This window comes from Diabrotica undecimpunctata, chromosome 7 (genome assembly GCF_040954645.1).
Source record: "Diabrotica undecimpunctata isolate CICGRU chromosome 7, icDiaUnde3, whole genome shotgun sequence".
Lineage (NCBI taxonomy): Eukaryota > Metazoa > Arthropoda > Insecta > Coleoptera > Chrysomelidae > Diabrotica > Diabrotica undecimpunctata.
In genome coordinates, this window is record NC_092809.1 from 111,761,372 (window position 1) to 111,783,112 (window position 21,741).

A 21,741-nucleotide genomic window follows, 5' to 3' on the forward strand; every position below is an offset into this window, starting at 1 on the left:
GTACTGTATTGTACATTTCGTGAAAATATGGGGAATTATCAGATATATTTATTACAATTACAGGGCCAAAATCAAAATAGAAGACAATATAATTTGTAGTACTACGGACATGTATTTTATTTCCCCTGCTATCCAACATTGATTCTGAATGTCTTTAGGAACGGACTCACACGACCACAAAGGATGTCACAAAGGAATAATAATAAACGGTAATTAACTGAATAACATCAGATAAGCAGACAACACCAAAGTTCTTGCAGTTAATGTGGACGATTTACAAACTTTGACTAATCCCATAACTGAAGTCCAAATATAAATATTATAAGCAGAACAAATAATAGAAAGACTGCTGCACTTTTCTTATATAAAAGTGGTTTCAGTTAAATTGTACGCCACCGAGATATTTTAAATTAAAAATCATTTTTGAATTCGTTTAATTTACAAAAAAAATCTTTCTTCTTTTTTTAATATGAAGCCCGTTTTTATGCAAAAAACAATAAAACATCCTAACTCGTACTTCTCATTTCTTTAATACATTCTCAAGAACTATCTAATACAATAACATTAAATCAGAACAATAACGGAAAGTAAAACTAATAAAATTTTAAATAGGCGCAAACTACAAAAAATAGAATTTCCAATCTCCGAAAATTTTGAATAACGCTGGGCCCATAACGGTTTCTACAAAAATTTTAAAGTTTTAACCCATTACAAAAAATGTTTATTTAAAAGTGATTTCAGTTAAATTTACTGAAACTTTGCAGAGGTAGCTTCGGCCAAGCTAATAAAAAGATCTTAGTATTCCAAGACTCAGAAATCAATTGTTTTTAGTCAATTTTTGAAAATCATGAATTTGGCGTCCCATCTTATCAATATACGGCATCTGAAATAAATCACTATCATCAAGTTACTCTCTGACACACATATAAAACTTTCTCAACACCAATTATCGAGTAAAGAGCGAAAATCTTTCTTCTTCTTCAAGTGCCCTCTCCGCTACGGAGTTTGGCAATCATCATTGCTATTCGTATCTTTGAAGCTGTTGCTCTAAATAATTGGTTAGATGTGCACTGAAACCAGTCTCTTAAATTGCGCAGCCAAGATATACGTCGTCTCCCCACGCTTCGTTTGCCCTGAATCTTTCCTTGGATAATTAACTGGAGCAATCGGTACTTTTTCCCTTTCATCACATGATCAAAATATTCCAACTTTCTTCTCTTGATGGGGATCAACAGCTCCCGTTCTTTGTTCATTCTTCGACGAACTTCACTATTTGTTACTTTGTCTGTCCATGGTATTTTCAAAATTCTTCTGTAGATCCACATTTCGAAGGCTTCTAGCTTATCAATATTGCTCTTGTTTAAAGTCCAAGTCTCTACTCCGTACAGCAGTATCGAGAAGATGTAGTATCTAACCAATCTCATTTTCAGGTTTAAGTTAATGTCATGACTTCCCAGAATGTCCTTCATATTAACAAAACCAGCTCGAGCCTTTCCAATTCTAGTTTTTATTTCTTCTGTGATGTCATTGTTGTTATTAACGCTTGTTCCCAAATATTTATATTTGTGCACCCATTCGATTTCGTTATTGTGAATGTACAGGTTTGCATTCAATCTTTGTTTTTTTGAAATAATCATGAATTTCGTCTTTTTGACGTTCATTGTTAACCCTTTCTCTTCACTAGCTGTGACTACCTTGTTTAAAATGGCTTGCAGGTCTTCTACTGTCTCCGCCATTAAAACCGTATCATCTGTGTATCTAATATTATTAATTGGTTGGCCGTTAACTTTTATCCCAATCTCTTCTTCCTCCAATGCTTTCTTCATAATTTCTTCCGAATAGAGATTAAATAGCATTGGTGACAGCACACATCCTTGTCTAACTCCTTTTTTAGCGAAAATCTACACACTACTAAATAAAAGACAACTCAATCAAGTCATGGTCCCCGAAAGAAAAGTCCAAAGAGCAAGCGTAGACGCAATGAATGATATAATACTTAACCTAAGTAAGAGATACGTTCTCTCTACAATAAATGGCTCGAACGACAGAGCAAAGGAGGTTCTCAAAAAACTTTGCTACCGACGAGGACAAGTACTCACCAGAATTCCAAAAACAAAAGTTTCAGTCCCGCCTGCTAAGCTTCTAAACATATTCCTGATAAGTACTGGAACATTTTAGAAACCATCCCAATGAAATATCGCAGGAAATAAGATAAGATAAGATATCTCTTATATAGCAATAAGAGACCATCCACGTGAGCAAGAACTGCGAGCCAACTATCAACCAAAAACCCAGCTTCGATCACATCTTCCTGCCCTAAACTAATAAACTACAATACTGTTAATCCTCCTATCCAGACCCCTCTCAATAAAAGGAGGCAGCATATCTTGAAAATGCGAAAGCCTATAACTAGGTCGGCATAATGTTCATCAGACAATCATCATCACATCAGAAAATAAATCTATAAAGATAATTCTGAGAAAGAATGAGAAATTTTGAAAGTGTAGCGGAGCTAGAGTATATTTAGGAATATGACATTGATGTGTATGACCATTGTATTGCATTACAGTTCGTATAACCTGTTTTAAAAGAACAATTAATTAACTGCCTGTACTAATTGTCAATTTTGAAAAATAATTTTTGAATGTTTTTGGTAATTTAAGCCCAACATTGATGTTATATCTAGAAAGTATTTTTCGTATCTCTTCGGAAAAACCATTAATCTATTGCAATATTTAGTTTTTATGTGAATTTGTGGATATATTGTTACTACCACCAATTAACATAAAAAATTATATGTTACTGTTGTACATTGGACTTGCTGTACTTGCTACCCATTGAACATTGAACATTGGACATTTGACAAATAATAGATTTAGGGCAATGAATGAAAAATGACAACACATGTGAACTTTTGGAAAATTGAATTATACAGGTTTTCTACGGGATGTACACGAACACCTTTCTGAATTTTCTTATACATTTGATTATACATGACAATAATTGTTGATATTAACGGTTTGTTTTATATTATTGATAGTATATTAACCTATTGAAACACATCGTATGTGAAAAATATTACTGTACGAATTAAATAACGAGCTAAACGTTGAAATTATCAAACTGTAGGTAATCTGTACCGATTACGACTGGTTATTACGTCCATCGACATACCAATCGAGACAAGTGTCTCAGTCTCATTTGAGTTTACACATGCAACGAATCTTTAACTTTAATACAGTTTAACCCACATTTGCAGTCGCTATGGAATGTGAAAGTGAATTCACTAACAACGGCAGCTCTCTAAGGAAGAACTGAACCTGATCGTAGACAGCAGCGTATCTGAGAGTATAGTAGTGGTTAAGGATAACTTAAATTTATATATGAGATTACTTTATTGATGATTTATAAAACACTGTAAAATACTCATCGGGACAAGAACTTTAGCGACCATCATTTTTTTGTTTTTATCCTTTTCTATATTAAGTTAATATATAGTCCAGGTGGGATCGGTTAAAGTCATGGTTTACGTCTTAAAATTCGTGGCTAAACTTCAAAGAAAAAACAATGCTGTCTCTTTAGATTCCCCGGTCAGTTCTTAAGAGATGGAATCTGTGTTACGATACATTGTTAAGCACGTACAAACTGACGTTTTTTGGGATATTTTTCTCAAAATTAGACAGACTTATCTGTTAAACAAACTTTTCCGTAAACTCGCACTTTTGATGTTAAACATACATCGCTATTACTCAAAACTCATCGTCTGACCGATTTAATCATCGAATGGACTCATCAAATGCATCTGTACCCTGGTTTAAAGGCTATGCATTATTTATTACTTCAGCGCTTTTGGATTCTGTCTCCGAAAAGTGATATTTATCGCTGTTTGTCAAAGTGCATTCGTTGTTTTAGGTGCCGACCTAAATCTTACCTTTATGGCAAACTTGCCAACTGTCGGAGGTATTCCATCTCGTGCTTTCCTGTCTGCTTGTGTGGATTTTGCAGGACCATTCTTTTTATTGATGTCCAAACATAGAGGTGCAAAAGCATACAAAGGATATGTTTGTGTATTCGTGTGTACGAGCACAAAGGCTATTCATCTGGAAGTAACTTCAAGTCTTAGTTCTGAGTCCTTTTTGGTTGCCCTTCATAGATTTGTATCTCGACGCGGTAAGTGCCTAACAATTAGGAATGATCATGGTACCAATTTTAAAGGAGCCAGCAACGAAACCATTAAACTAGCTCAATCTGTTGCTGAAGTTCTTTCTATTACTTGGGATTTTAATCCGCCTGGCGCTCCTCATTTTAATGGGTTAGCCGAGGCTCGGGTCAAATCATTCAAGAACCATATGTATCATGTTTTGGGTCCACAAGTTTTGACTTATGAAGAGTTCTATACTCTTATTACTCAAATGAAGGCAGTTCTTAACTCTCGTCCTTTGTGAGCAGCAAGCTCTGACCCTAATGACTTGAAGGCACTGACTCCTGGTCACTTTTTAATTTTTGAACCCGTAGTGGATTCAATAGTCCAACTCATCTCCCACTAAAGGTTCTCTAGTCCTCATAAAAAATGAACAGCAGCCTCCTCTTCACTATCAATTAGCCAGAATCACTGAGTTGCATTGCGGCACTGACTGCATTGTACGCGTTGTTAGTCTGAGGACAGCTTCAGATGGCATTCTACAACGTCCGGTGGTCAAGATCAGCCCACTGCCTATTTGTTAATAACTATCTTTTTTCTTCATTTCTATTATTATTATATTGATAGTTTAGTGTTCGTTTTTTATCCTTATAATTGTAGTTGTTTTTAAAAAACATTCGTTTTTAGAGCGGGGGGGTAGGGAAGGATGTTTGGAAAAGTGTTCAGGTTAATATAGTCCAGGCGGGATCCTTTATTTTTTATTTAATCAAATCCGATAAAAATAGAAAATTTTTGCTTAAGATGTTTAAAACTAATGGGTTTTACTTTGTAAACTCCAAATCCTTATCTGAAGCGGGAGTTTTCAATCTCTCCAATTCTACCCCCGTAAACACATGTTTTCCGCTACCCCAATTTCCAACTTGATGTCCTTCCATGGATAAGGTAATTTGTTTGCTAGGAGTGGATTGAAATTGTTATAGCTATTAAGGTAAAGAAATGTCAACTTCAAAGTTAAAATAAAATGATAACAGGTTTTTTTGTATGTGTCATCACCATACTATACGGTAAGAGTTGATAGAATAAGACACTACCTACTATTAGAACGTTTGCAAGAACTCGGTTTAGATGGCAAGGACATCAAACCCCTGAAAAACTTGGAACCACAACGCCAGAGTTAGGATCGAAGGTTTCTCGTTCGCAGAAGTAGAAATTAGGAGAGAAGTTAGACAAGGTTGTGTTTTGTCATCCCTGCTATTTAATCTTTATTTCGAGTTTATATTTAAAGAGGCACTGGAGGATTCCAAGGATGAAGTTAAGGTAAATGGCGTAAATATCAACAGCATCAGATACTCTTATGATACGGTGTTGATTTCAGATTCCGACTTGGGTCTAAAGACTCATCGACAGGACCAACTTGGTCTGTGAGCAATTTGGTATGAAAATAAACTTTTTTATGTAAGTTATAATGATCCTGTTTTTATGTAATTTCTTCATCTCATTGAATGTTTCCGCCATCCACTTTTCCTTAGCTTCTTTTATTTTATTTCTTATTAATTTACGTTTTTCTCTGTATTTATTTGGATTTTTGTTTCCATATTTTCTTCTTTCTTCCCATCGTAATTTTATTTGTAGATCTTAGTATTACTTTATTTCCAAATTAAAAATAATTTATATTTTTACTTAAAAAAGAATAACTAAACCGTACGTATCGAAGCAAAATAAAAAAGGGAGAAATTTAGGTCCGATATGGGACCCTTATACTAAACTGTTCTCTAAGAGAAGAGTCAGCATAATGGACTCGTCACTTTGCTACTGTTTGTTGGAAATTGATCTGTTGGTTTGGTTTAAAATTTTAATGGTCGTGGATAACGTCCGTTTCTCCCTTTATTTTGCTCCTTTAGTTTTGATCGATACAGTATTAGATGTATCAAAGATGTTTCTGGACTCGTGGATCCTAAGTGATAGCATGAGATTGGCTAGGCTCTACTGAGCGGGACCTTTCAAGAATCTTACATTTCATGGGATTGGCTTCTAAGGTAGCGTTAGATCTTGGATTGATTTATTCCAACGAAGCTGCGTCTTTTGGTATGCTGGAAACTGGACTACAACTATTGTCTAGTCCCAGCGTTTTTTTCAGGTGGTCTAAGTATTATATTGGCTAGGAAAAAAGCCATATCACCCATATACCATAAACCATATACAACGGATAAGTTTGATGTATATTCCATATTATTCTTATTTGTTTATGGTTTGTTTTAAACAAACCGCACTTATTGATCCGCTTATGAGAAGGATATATTTACTGAAGTACTAGGCTAGAGCTTACGGTTAATACCGGTGTAGATTTAGTACCTATAGCTAACGATATATTTACGAATGTTACGTTTGTCTGTAAGGTGTATGAAATCAATCATATCAGAGTACTGTTTATCCATGCAAGCTAGTAATTGTCTTATAATCGATCCATTTGTATACATAATTGAGACACTTAAGTATATAATATTAAACAACTTTACTGTAGTCGGTGATTAGTTGGTAGTTTTTTCTCTTTTTTTCTAATTAGATATATATATATATATATATATATATATATATATATATATATATATATATATATATATATATATATATATATATATATATATATATAACTAGCGAATCAGGAAAACTAGCAAATGCATGCCACGAAATGAAACGTTTAGGATTGCAGATATTGGGTTTGAGTGAAGTTAGATGGCCAGGTTCAGGTAAAGTTAAAACCATGAACAAAACTTTCTATTACTCGGGTAATAATGATCCGGTTCATCGTAACGGGGTTGGAATAATTTTAGAAGACAAATATAACAATGCCGTCACAAACTTTGTGCCATTTTCGGACCGATGTCTTCTTATTCAACTATCCGGAAAGCCAGTAAATATTAACATCATTCAAACTTATGCCCCTACGGCCGATAAACCCATAGAAGAGCTAGAAGCGTGGTATGCTGACGTGGAAAAACTTATAAAGATGACCAAAAAACGAGACCTAACATTTATCCTAGGTGACTTCAATGCTAAGTTAGGTAGAGGAAAAGTTTCTGGATTGATTGGAGACTTCGGACTTGGAACAAGGAACGACAGGGGAGAGAGAATGACAGAATTCTGCCAACAACACAACATGGTAGCGACAAATACATGGTTTAAATTACATCCTCGCAGATTGTACACTTGGACTTCACCACAACACAATGAAAACAGAATAATCCGTAACCAAATAGATTACATATTGGTCAACAAAAGATATCACAATGCAATCATCAGTGCAAAAACATATCCTGGAACTGACATCAATTCCGATCATAATCCTGTTGTTGCAAAAGTTCGCGCAAGATGGAAACTAATAAAGAAGCAAAAACCTCAACACCAACTATTAGACATCCAATTATTGAAAAACGACACCATATATCAGACAGTAAATAAAGAATTAAACAAAAATTTAGGAAATATCGACCACAATAGAATTAGCGAGTACGATGACATAAACGTTCTGTGGAAAACTATTAAAGAACAAATGAACAATGTAACGGAAAAACATCTAAAAGTAACACCTAGAAATAACAAACAGGAATGGATGACAGAAGAGATTTTACAATTAATGAACAAACGAAGAGAATCCAAAGGAAAAAATGACAAGGACGGAGAATACAAAAGACTGAATAGAATAATTCGAAAAAAAATAACCGAAGCAAAAGAGAAATGGCTGGAAACAAAATGCGTGGAAATAGAAGAACTACAACAAAGGCACGATTTTTTTAATTTACATAAAAGGGTAAAAGAGTTTACATCGACTACCAAGAGAACGACTTTTCACACCATGCTGAACACGGATGGCAAACTGCTAGAATCAACGGAAGACAAACTGAAAGAATGGGAAAACTATATTAAAATTCTTTTTCACGACATACGAGAAGAACCAAGATTGGAAAATAACAACGAAGGGCCAACAATTCTGAAATCTGAAATCATAAATGCAATTAATCATCTTAAAACAAATAAAAGCCCAGGTCCAGACGGAATATACCCAGAAACGTTAAAATTAATCAGCGAAGAAAATATCGAAATATTTGTCCTTTTATTCAATCGCATTTATGATACAGGTAAAATACCCCAAGATTGGCTGGAGTCAATATTCATCCCACTACCAAAAAAGCCAAACCCACAACACTGCAATGAGTTCCGTCTGATAAGCCTTATGAGTCATGCAGTAAAAGTCCTACTAAAAATCGTACATAATCGTATCTATAGAAAGTGCGAAACAATCATCGGAGACGATCAGTTTGGATTCCGAGCCGGCATGGGAACGAGAGAAGCCCTGTTCAGTTTACTAGTTCTCGCCCAAAAATGCTACGACCAACAGAAAGATATATTTATATGCTTTATAGACTTCGAAAAAGCATTTGATAGAGTAAGAGACGACCTACTATTAGAACGTTTGCAAGAAGTCGGTTTAGATGGAAAAGACATCAATATCTTAAAAAACTTGTACTGGAACCAAAACGCCAGAGTTAGGATCGAAGGTTCCACATCCGCAGAAGTAGAAATTAGGAGGGGAGTTAGACAAGGATGTGTTCTGTCGCCTCTGCTGTTTAATCTTTACTCCGAGTTTCTATTTAAAGAAGCATTGGAGGATTCCAAGGATGGAGTCAAGGTGAATGGCGTAAATATCAACAGTATCAGATACGCCGATGATACAGTGTTAATTGCGGATTCCGACGTAGGTCTACAACGACTCATCGACAAGACCAACTCGACCTGTGAGCAATTTGGTATGAAAATAAACATTAAGAAAACCAAAGTGATGTCAATCCGAAAAAATCAAAACGTACCTCAACCTTGCACAATAAATGGGCACATTTTAGAACAGGTCAATAGATTTAAGTACCTGGGATGTTGGATCGATAGCAGCCTAAATCCTGATCTAGAAATAAGATCGAGAATAGAACAGGCCAGAAAATCTTTCGAAAAAATAAAAAAACTGCTTTGTGATTCTCGAATAAAACTCGAAATTCGACTACGTTTATCAAAATGCTACGTCTGGTCGACTCTTCTATATGCAGTTGAAACGTGGACTCTAAAAACATCAACCGTAAATAAATTGGAGGCCTTTGAAATGTGGATCTACCGGAGAATGCTTAAAATTTCATGGACATCGCATACCTCAAACGAAGAAGTGCTGCATAGAATAGGCAAGGAAAGAGAACTTTTTAACACAGTAAAAGTTAGAAAAACATCATACCTAGGCCACATACTGAGAAATAATAAGTACCAATATGCCCAACTTATAGTGAAAGGAAAAATCGAGGGAAAGAGAGGCCTAGGAAGGAAAAGACTATCGTGGCTCAGAAACATCCGACAATGGACAGGGCTAAATTTTGAACAGCTAATAAGAACAGCTGAAGATAGAGAAGATTTTAAAATTGTAGTAGCCAACCTCCATTGAGGAGAGGGCACTTTAAGAAGAAGAATATATATATATATATATATATATATATATATATATATATATATATATATATATATATATATATATATATATATATATATATATATATGAGGGAAATATTTTGGATGTAATATTCCTTCTTAGTGATGTTGGCTGATATCTTCCCTTTTTTTTGGATAATTTAAATAATATTTCCTGTACGTAATTTTTGTCCATTCATATCAAATATTTAAATTTTACCCTTCTTTTTATATGTTTTTGCTAATAATTAATAATTTTAATAAAATTCCATATGGAAATAGTTTTCAATAGGGAGCATATAAGTAAAGACTACCACAAACAGTGAAGAGTATTGTTTCAATGATATACAAGAGTTTGAGTATCTAGGATATGTCCTAAAAAATAAAGGAGAAGAAATTCAAGAAAGTCAAGAAGTTGAAAAGCGGATCGTGGAAGGAGAACTTTTAGAGTTTTGTTAAATTACTGAAAGCAACAAACATCCATAGGGCGGTAATATATCGAACAAACAAAAACAAGAAAAAATGTTTTCTATGAAAAAAGAATAGGGGAAGACCGTGTACTTTGGACCCATTAAGAAGAAATTACGATTAATATTGGATGTTTTCCGTAACAAGATATTAATTTTTTTACGTGTTATACTTATCTGTTCTAATTACTATTACACCCTAGAATGAAGAAAATAGCTTTAATAACTACATCAAAAAATAAAAACTTATATGTAGTTTGGGCCTTCGCCTTATAAATGGTTTTTGTTTCTCATCTAATTTCATTTTACTGGTTTTTATATAGGATATAGAAATATGCGGACTTTCGGAGACCCATTGGAAAGAACAAGGACACTTCCGAACGGCAGATCATGTTGTATACATATCGGGAGCAAATAACACAGGAAGAAATGGTGTTGCAATTATGGTGCCTAAAAGAGTTTCACAATATTTGTATTATTACAAACCGATAAATGATAGACTTATAAAAATAACCTTACTAGCATCACCAAACAAAATGCACATTCTTCATGTCTATATGCCAACCTCAGACGCGTTAGACAATGAAGTGGAAGACGTATTGAAGACACAATAAGAAATATTTCATCTAAAGGACCACTCATAATCATGGGCGATTTTAACGTTAAGGTAGGAGAAACAAGAAATGATAACATCCAAAATGTAGGAAACTATGGGTTAGGTATTATAAACAGCTGAGGCGAACGTTTAATAGATTTCGCAACCGAAACAGTTTGGCCATTGTAAACACAATGTTCAAACATCATGCCCGTCGTTTATCGACGTGAACCAGCCCAAATGGAGAATATAAGAACCAAATCGACTACATATTGATTAGAAACAGATGGAAGACATTTTTACAAACGTAAAAACTAGACCAAGAGCTGAATGTGGATCCGATCATAAATTGTTATGGGCTTGCTTCAAGATGAAGCTAAAAAGAACAATGCCGCACCAAAATCAAAACAGTCTGGAGATTTCAAATCCGAAAATATTTAGAGATGCATTAAAGGAAACTAGTATGTTGAACACACAAGACAACCCAGAAGAAATGTGGAAAGGTTTCAAAAATGCCATAGAAACCTCTGTAGAAAGAACCAGAACCGAAAAAAAGATCATCAAGGGAAAACACTGTAGAACGCTGCAACTTCTCGAAGAGCGAAGGAGAATCAAATCTTTCATATATCAAAACGATAGCAACAAAAACGAATTAGCAGGTTAAAAAGAGAAATTAAAAGAGCATGTAGGGATGATAAAAAGTAACATATAAATGAACAATGCGAAGAACTGGAGAGACATGCAAACCGGTATGAATCCCATGAGTTATATAACAAAGTCCGATATCTATCCAGGGAATTTAAACCAATCACACAAACAATAATGGATCAAAACCAACATATTATAAATGACAAGAAAGGGATTGCGAAGGTATGTAGAAAATATTGTCAAAGTCTATATGCAGATGATCCCCAGAATGCAAATCACGACGAGTTCACTGCAGAGAGAGAACCAAACATTCTAAAGTCAGAGGTAGAAAAAGCAATCAAAAATTTAAAAAATAGAAAATCTCCTCGCGCCGACCAGATCACCGCAGAAGTTTTAAAAGAGACTGGAGATGTTGGAGTAAATGTTGTGCATATGATCTGCAAAAAGATTTGGGAAACCGGAGAGTGGCCCAACGACTGGACAACATCAACTTTCATCCCTAAATTCAAAAAAGGAACTCCGCTAGATTGCAGCAACTACATAACGGTAACCCTAATATCCCATGCAAGCAAGGTTCTACTTCATGTAATACATGAAAGACTAAAAGCTTTTCTATTGCCTCAGATATCAGAAGAACAAGTGGGATTTGTCCCAGGAAAAGGCAAAAGAGAACACATCCTTAATGTCACACAATCGAAAAAACTCGTGATTTCAATACTCCTGTGCTTATGTGCTTGGTGGATTACACAAAGGCCTTCGATAAAGTCAAATGGCAGCAGCTATGGTCCATACTAGCAGAAATGGGAACACCCCGCCACTTAATTCAACTAATTAGAAGTCTATATGAAAATAATAAGCGCACAGTAAAAATAAACAACACCCATTCCGATCATTTCAAAACACAGGCAGGTGTCAGAGAGGGATGCATAATCTCGCCAACTCTGTTTAATATCTACAGCGAACACATTATGCGAAAGGTACTATACGGATGGAAGGGTGGAATATCGGTAGGAGGTCAAAAAATCAGTAATTTGAGATATGCTGATGACACTTTAATAATCGCGGCAAATCAAGAAGAAATGGAAGACATAATGAGATGTCTGGAGGAGAAAAGCAAAACATATGGACTGCATCTAAATAGGAGTAAGACAAAGATCATGATAGTAGACAGAGCTCGGAATAATCTTCAACACATTAAAGAAATTGGGGGCTTTGAAGTAGTAAATAGTTTCATATACCTGGGGTCCCTAATAAAAAATGACGGAGGGTGTGACAGAGAGATACGTAGAAGGTTGACTATTGCTAGAACAGCTATGATGAAACTGGTAACAATTTGGAAAAATTCTAGCATAACAATACACACAAAACTAAGGCTGGTAAGGGCACTCATTTTTCTCATAGCCACATATGCATCCGAAACGTGGACCTTAAAGAAAGCGGATAAAAATAAACTAGACGCTTTTGAAATGTAGGTATACTGCCGTATGTTAAGAATATCCTGGATTGATCATCGTACTAACGTATCGATATTAGAACAACTTAAAGTAAATGATAGATTGCTTAAACATTGCTTAAACATTTGGACACATTGCTAGAAGAACAGGTACGATGGAGAAACTGATAGTCGAAGGTAGAGTTGAAGGAAAGAGACCTAGGGGAATTTCTCCAAGCCTTTGGGTAGATCAAACAAAAATATTGATTACCCAAGGGTTACATGAAGCCGAACAACTAGCCCAGGACAAGGAAGGATGGAGGGAAATCGTGAAAAAACTGTAAAGGCCCGATGGTGTCACCACATTCCAAAAGGGATTAGGACTGAGGAGGAGGAGGTTTTTATGTTAATACGAGAGAAAACTGGTTAAAATTTGATTAATATAGGAGAAAATATTGAACATATAAAACAAAATTTTAATAATTCTTAATTTACATTAAAAATCCTTAATTTTGACAGTTGTTATTGCAGTAATACTAGTTAACATTTGTTATATAGTCCAGGATATGACGGTAGAAATAGTCGAAAACCTCTGAATTTTTTTATATGCATCAATTTGCTTGAAAAATTAACAGTAGTTTGACTCAAAGATAAATACGTACCCTATGGCAATATGCGCTTTTCTTCTGAGGGTGGTTACTACTCCAACTCGGGGGGTGAAAAAGTTTGTAAAAAAAACTAAAGAATTTTAAGATTAACATGTTCTGTAGAGTTATTTCGAAAAGTCAATATTTTTGGAGTTATTACACATCAAAAAAGCATGTTTTTAAACGGATTTTCGCGAATAACTCCAAAAATTTAGATTTTATCGGGAAAACTGTTTGGATATAAAATGAAGCTTTCAAAACAAAGAGATGTGTTTTTTTATTACTACCACAAACTTAATATTAAGAAAGTTATGGCTGTTCGAAAGTAAACTTTTATTCATTATTACAATACAAAAATCCAAACATATGATGTTGCGTAACGGAAAAAACGGTAAATTTTTCGTGGAAAACTTATAAAAACTTTTTAAAGACTTTAAAAAAACCTTTAAAATGACCACTAGTAAGAGTGATTTGCACGAAAATGAAGGTAAGTTATAACTAAAATAAAGTCCGCTTATATTTTTTGTGACGCAGAAAGTTACAAACTTACTTCCGCCAAAACCACCTTTGTTGAAACTATTCATTGTTCATTTACAATCTACTTCATTTATAGTTTAAAATACACACGAACACACTAGTTTCGGAATTTCTCAAAAAATCCATGTTTTTCAAAATAACTTAACAACTGAAGAAGCTACAGAAAAAACGCTTGAATAAAAAAAATAGCTTTTTTTACTGAAGATAATTTTTTTATTTCTACAGACTTAACAATTAAACGAGATATGATTGTTTAAAGGATTCGCATGTGCTTAGCACCATCTTCAAGACTTTCAGCGCAATTCTTTTTAAAATGAAGGGCTTGAAGAAAATTTAATATACACTACATTATAGCTTTTAAAATAAAAATAGTGTATATTAAATTTTTTTCAATCTCTTCGCTTTAACAAAGGTTGCACTGAAAAGGCTTGAAGATGGTGCTAAACGTAGGCGAATACAATATTCAAACCATCATATCTTTTTTAATTTTTAGTCTATAGAAATAAAAGAAATCAAAAATTTTCAGTAAAGAAATCTGTTTTTGTGTATTGTAGATTTTTTCCTGTATCTTATTTAGTTGTTGACTTACTTTGAAAAAAATGGAGATTTTTTGAGAAATTCCGAAAATAGAACTCGGATTTTCCAGAATATAATGTATGTATATAAGTAAAGTAAGTTTTAAATGAACAACGAATATTGACAGGGTGGTTTTGGAGGGGGTAAGTTTGTTACTAAAAATATAAGCGAACTTTATTTTATTTATAATTTACCTTAATTTTTATGCAAATCATTTTTAACCAGTAGTTATCTTAAAAGTTTTTTTTAAAGATATTTAAAAAAGTCTCGAGCAGCGTTCCATCAAAAACTTACCGTTTTGTAGTTATTTAATATCATACCCATGTTTGGATTTTTGTATTCGATGAATAAAAGTCTAGTTTTGAATAGCCATAACTTTGTTAAAATTAACGTTACGGTAATAATAAAAAAAGTGGAACAGTAGTCAGTACTGTAGACTAGCAGGAAGCTTCATACTATGTTTTCTATATTTTTAAAATTTTAATAATATATTTAAAATTGAATAAAGTAATTTTATTATTTATTTATTTTTTATATTTTATTGAACTAACAAATTCAAAAAATTATTATCTTTGCTCCTAACGCCACCTGTTAACGTATTTGCAAAGCATACGTTGTTTACTTGTGACATACGAGGTCTGTAGTAGTATTTTTTCTGTAGAGGTTAGAAAAGAACGTGTTTTTTTCTCGTGCCGATAACAATGTGTCACGAAAAACACGAGCAACGGATTAATGTGAAATTTCTCGTTTAATTAAAAAAAACTCCGACTGAGTGCTATAATTTGTTGAAAGAGGCCTATGGTGAGAATTCACTATCTCGTGCGCGTGTTTTCGAATGGTATAAACGGTTTTCTGAAGACCGAGAGAACGCCGAAGATGACCAACGTCCAAGTCAACCTGTCTCTGTTTCAACTCCGCAAACAGCGACCAATATAATGACCAAATGAAATTGTGCTCGGAAATCGTCGTATGAGCATTCGGATGATTGCTAAGACTGTAAACGCCGATAAAGAAACTATCAGACAAATTTTACATGACGAATTGAACATGAAGAAAGTCTGTGCGAAATTGGTCCCAAAAAATTTGACCCCTGACCAAAAGCTCGTCCGTCAACATATCTGCTCAGATTTTCTTGAGAGGTTACATGAAGAGCCTGAATTAATGGAAAACATCATCACTTGCAATTAAACCTGGATATTCAAATACGCTGTTGAAACTAAGCGACAATCCATGTACTGGAAAACTCATGCATCGCCAAGAATGAAAAAAGCAAGGATGCCGAAATCAAAATTTAAAGCCATGCTAATCGTTTTTTTCGACATTAACGGCATCGTGATGACTGAATGAGTTCCAGAGGGTCAAACTGTAAACCAAACTTACTATTTGAAAGTTTTGGCAACGCTACAAGAGCGAGTTCGTAAGAAACGGCCGGAGTTGTGGAAAAACAAGCCGTGGATCTTGCACCAGGACAACACACCTGCCCATAACGCGCTATCTGTAAAGCGTTATTTAGCCGCTAGAGGCATTACAGTGTTCGAACACCCGCCGTACTCGCCTGATTTAGCACCCTGTGACTTTTTCCTGTTTCCGAAGATCAAGTCTGCCTTAAAAGGAATCCGGTTCGAGTGAAGCGGAAGAGGTGAAGCGAAAAACGGCGGAGCTCCTAAAAGCTCTAACAAAAAAAGACTTCCAGCATTGCTTTGACAAATGGAAAAAAACGAATGGAACGGTGTGTGGCGACGGAAGGGGAATATATTGAAGGGGAGCATTCGATTGTAGAATAATTTTTAAAATAAAACTCTTTTTCATAAACAGTCTCGTTATTTAATAGCCAGACCTCGTACCTGTCAAATTCAAACCAAACGATCACAGTTAATACTGTTCCTGAATTTTCAACCCTTTAATACAAAAACAAAACCGATATCTGACCGATTTGGAATTAAAAAATGTAGAATAGGCACAGAACATACACAGAATACATTAAGTTTTTTTAATTTTGCAATCGTACATTTTAAACTTTGACGAAAGGAACTTTTTTTAAAATATTACACCAATCTTACATTTATCTTGTATAGTGTTAGAGCGAACGAAATTGTTTTAAGGATTTAATATTACAGACAGATTAAGAATTGTATTGTATTTGATTAACCCGATTTGTAAAAAAGACATAAAATTGCAAAGTTTCTAATCTAGACATAAACCTCATTTAAAGGCTTATGCCGTTTAATAAAACCTTTATGTATGTACACGCGTCTTAGATTAGATAGTAAATGGTATACCGGTAATTGTTATGTGAAAGTCCGCGATTCATTGTAGATTCCAGTTCGTTTTAAATTCGCAAAATAAGTAAACTTTCAGTATAATAAAATATTATTTATGTGACTTGCTTCTTATTTAACGGTATTTTAACATGTTTTTCATGATTTAATTATTTTTTCTTATTTTATATTTTATAAATTTTATTTAACTGATTTAATTATTTTTTTCCAGAATAATCTTTAATAAAGGAGGCTTTTTCTCTTAATTTATGACTAATAGCACACATTTATTGTGAGTGAGGGAGGGTTTAATTATCGTTCTTGTGCTATTAAATCTAAAAACCTTAGCCAATAATTTTTGATGTCTCGAATTTCCTAAACCTGTTGTCCGATTTAAGTAATTTTTTTAATATGTTGCAGCCTTATTCTTTAAAAATATCGCTGTAATAATGGGTGTAATAATCAGACTGTGTTTTTTTCTCAAAGTTCGCAACATCCTGTGCCATATTCTAGAATTTATAAAATACTGGAGTTCACATCGATACTCCAAACCGAGCGGACGTTAAATGGTTCTCCGTTATCAACATGCGACCGGTTTTCTCGAATTGAACAGATAAATGTTAGTGATTAAAAAGCAATCACTTAGTAATAGACTTAAAAACAATAAACTCATCAAATTAAATTTAAAAACAATTCAGTAATTTATTTATAATGTTTCCAACGGGGAATGGACCAGAATTCGACAACTACATAGTTAGCCAACAAATGCAAAATGTAAACAGCCAGAGCCAGCCATTACCAATCCAGTATCCATCAAATCAAATGAATTGTTACCCACAAATGCAGATTCCAAACAACACACAGGGTCAATCACAAATCAACAATATACAGGGTTATCCACAAATCTCATCACAAACACCAGGTATGTACAATATGCAAATAAATCAACCAACCACCAATTCTTCGACAAATATGATATATCCGCCCAATCAAGATGACGAACCAGAAAGTGCAAATGTGTCAACAAAAAACTCATGGCAAGTAGTTAAAACTACAAAACGCAGAAAAATCAGATCAAATGTAAAAACAGACAAAGAAGATGATACCATTACACTATCGAACAAATATAATACACTAACGGATACCCAAGAAAATGAAACCAATCAAAATGAAACAGCGCCAAGAAAACCTAAACCACCACCAATATTTGTTTACGGTGTAAGCGACTTCCCAGAAATGAGGAAAAATTTTACAGAAATAGCTGAAGCTGAACAATACGAAACCAGGACTATGGCAAATAATATAGTCAAAATAATTTGTAGCGATCCAGAACTATACAGAAAATTATCAAGATATATGAGAGAGAACCACATTATTCATCACACATATCAACCAAAGGAAGAAAGGGCCTATAGAGTCGTAATTAAATACCTTCACTATTCACATGCAACAGAAGATATCAAAGAAGAATTGACAAAACTGGGTCACAAGGTAAGAAACATCATTAATGCTAAACATAGGATTACAAAAGAGTCGGTAAATATGTTCTTTGTTGACCTTGAACCATCAGACAATAACCAAGATATTTATAAAATTCAGAAATTACAACACTGCAATATACAAATTGAACCACCCATAAAAAACAAAAATATCATCCAATGTATGAGATGTCAATTATATGGCCATTCAAAAACATATTGCAATAGACCATATGTCTGTGTGAAATGTGGAGGGCAGCACTGTACAAACAGCTGTAAAAAGAACAAGAACACACCAGCTACATGTGCTTTATGTGGAGGAGATCACCCAACTAACTATAAAGGATGCGAATATTATCGTAATTTAAATAGAAATAAAAATATAGCACAAACTACATATAATCTTTATATCCAATACAGTACGACCAAATGTAAGCTATGTTAATGCAGTGAGTAATAGACAACCTCCTACTGCTCCTTCAGATAACCAAGATTCAAACACTATTTTTATGAAGTTTTTAGAAGAATTCAAAGCCATGTTTAATCAAATCTTGCAACAAAACATCAACATGCAACAAGTAAACTTGTATGCAAATAAAATTATTTCTACGAATAGCTGAATGGAACGCCAACGGCCTGCTGAATCATAAGGACGAGGTGATAATACTTCTACAACAAAATTTTATAGATATATTATTAGTAAGTGAGACACATTTTACAGACAAATCGTATTTTAAAATACCTCATTATCTAACGTACCATACTAACCACCCAGACAAGACAGCCCATGGAGGTACAGCAATCTTGATCAAATAATCAATTAAACATTTCATGGTCTAAAGTTATATAACAGACTGTATCCAAGCTACAGTAATTAAAGTATGCTCATTACCTTACGAAATAACAATAGCAGCAGTATATTGCCCTCCAAAGCACAATATTAAAAAAACCGATTTCGGATCCTTCTTCAATACTCTAGGTCCAAAATTTATCGCAGCTGGTGACTTTAATAGTAAACACACTTACTGGGGATCAAGATTAATAACAACAAAGGGGAGAGAGCTCTATAGCTTAATGCAAGAAAATAAATACTCATATTTATCAACAGGAACACCGACGTACTGGCCAACGGACCCCAAAAAAAGACCAGACCTCTTAGATTTTTGCATCATAAAAGGAATATATAACAGCTTTATGGACATAGTTCCAAGTTATGATCTATCTTCAGATCATTCACCAATTATAGCAACAATTAGCACCTGCGTTATTAACAAACAACCTACCCCAAAACTGCATGGACCTAGAACAGATTGGAACCTTTACCGAAAAATACTGGATGAAAACATTAAACTAAATGTAAGACTAAGGAGCCCTTCAGAAATAGAAGCAGCTACAAACAACCTTATAACTTTATTGCAAAAGAAGCGACACCGAACGATGCAGATAAAAATAAAATCGAGAATAGAATAAATATTCCACTAGAAATTAAAAAGCTCATTGCTGAAAAAAGAAGAGCAAGAGCCAAATGGAAACAAAGTCGGAACCCAGCGGATAAAACGTTTTACAATCGCTTAACCAATAAATTAAAAACACAACTAAAAATTGCAAGAGAAGAGTCAGTCAAAAAATATGTAACACAACTTAATAGATAGGACCATTCAATATGGAAACCAATCAAATCATCCATAAAACCTCAAGCAATATCGCCACCAGTAAGAAAAACCACAGACATACAGAACCAATGGGCGAGAAGCGATAAAGAAAAATCAGAATTATTTGCTGAACATTTAGCTACAGTATTCCAACCACACAACAATGAAGAAGATCAAGAAATTATTAATTATTTAAACTCAGAACAACCATCAGTAAATCCAATAAAATTAACAACAATTAAAGGGTATGGTAATCCTTACATATATATTTAACGCAATATTAAGATGTAATTATTGGCCTAACAATCTAAAAATTGCAGAAATACTTTTATTCCCAAAACCAGGAAAGGACCCAAGTGAAGTCTCATCCTATCGACCTATCAGTCTCTTATCAACAATCTCCAAATTACTAGAAAAACTTTTAATAAAAAGAATAGATCCAGAGTTTACAGGCGCAGATTGGATACCTAATTATCAGTTTGGATTTCGACGAGAACACTCTATTATTTCGAATACTTACATCCTACTTGGAAAACCGACAGTTTATAACAAAAGTAAATGGAGAAATATCCAAAACGCATCCCATTAAGGCGGGAATTCCACAGGACAGCGTCCTGGGACCTTTATTATATATATTATATACGTCTGATCTATCAACTTCACATAATGTAACAATTGGCACATTTGCAGATGACACAGTAGCACTTACAAGTCACAAACACATTAATATAGCTACACAACAACTCCAAGACTATTTGTATGAACTTGAAAACTGGCTAAAACAATGGAAAATAAAAATAAATGAAAACAAGTCAACCCACGTAATTTTCACTTTACGACGAGAAACACCACCACAAATATATATCAACAATGAGGAAATACCCAGGACTAAAACAACCAAATACCTAGGGCTACACCTGGACCAAACCCTGTGTTGGAAAGAACACATCACCAAAAAAAGAAAACAAATACAACTAAGACACAAAGAAATCAATTGGTTAATTGGAAAAAACTCCAAGCTGTCAATAAATAATAAAATTCTAATTTATAAAACAGTTATCAAACCAATATGGACATAGGGCATAGAGCTATGGGGCTGTAGTAGTAAATCTAATATTGCTATTATGGAAAGATGCCAATCAAAAATCTTAAGAGCAATTGTTGATGCACCCTGGTACGTAACCAACCAAAGAATCTATGAGGATCTCAATATCTCAACAGTGAAAGAAGTATACCAGCAAAAGAAATTACAATACATTCAAAAAGTGAACACACACTCCAATCCATTAATTTCCGCAATACCTCAACATCGAGTTATCAGAAGACTAAAGCAACGTTAGCCAACAGACCAGTAACATGGACCCGTGATTCTCTCACTGGAGGGGACCACATCACGCCAGAACCAAGGGACAGGACCTAAACACATCACATTAACTTATAGAATACATTGTTTTATTCTGATTGTTAATTTATTAGTCATAATAAAAAAAAATAAATAAAATACTGAAATTAAAACCCAACTATAGCCTCAGGTTTTCTTAATATTTTGTGTTTTGATTCATTCGCTTATGTTGGATAATAAAAAGTTAGGTACTTCAACAACTAGCCATGTTTTTCATCAATAAATCCTCATTTTTATAAAAGTGATTATTCTAGTGATTTTCGTGTTTAATGCAGTTTTACTGACTTTTAGACAATAATACACTAAGAAAAGATTTTCAATATTTTCCTAGTGCATTCATGGACGACTTTATATGTGTATACTTCATTTGATAACCTATACTCGATTTTAACTCGAGACATCCTGG

At 34.0% G+C, this 21,741-nt stretch overlaps 1 protein-coding gene across 2 annotated transcripts in view; it reads left to right on the top strand.

The window, feature by feature from the left end:
* qless (decaprenyl diphosphate synthase subunit 1 qless) overlaps positions 1-21,741 on the top strand; it is a 266,443-nt gene that overhangs the window by 121,766 nt on the left and 122,936 nt on the right. The window lies entirely within an intron of this gene.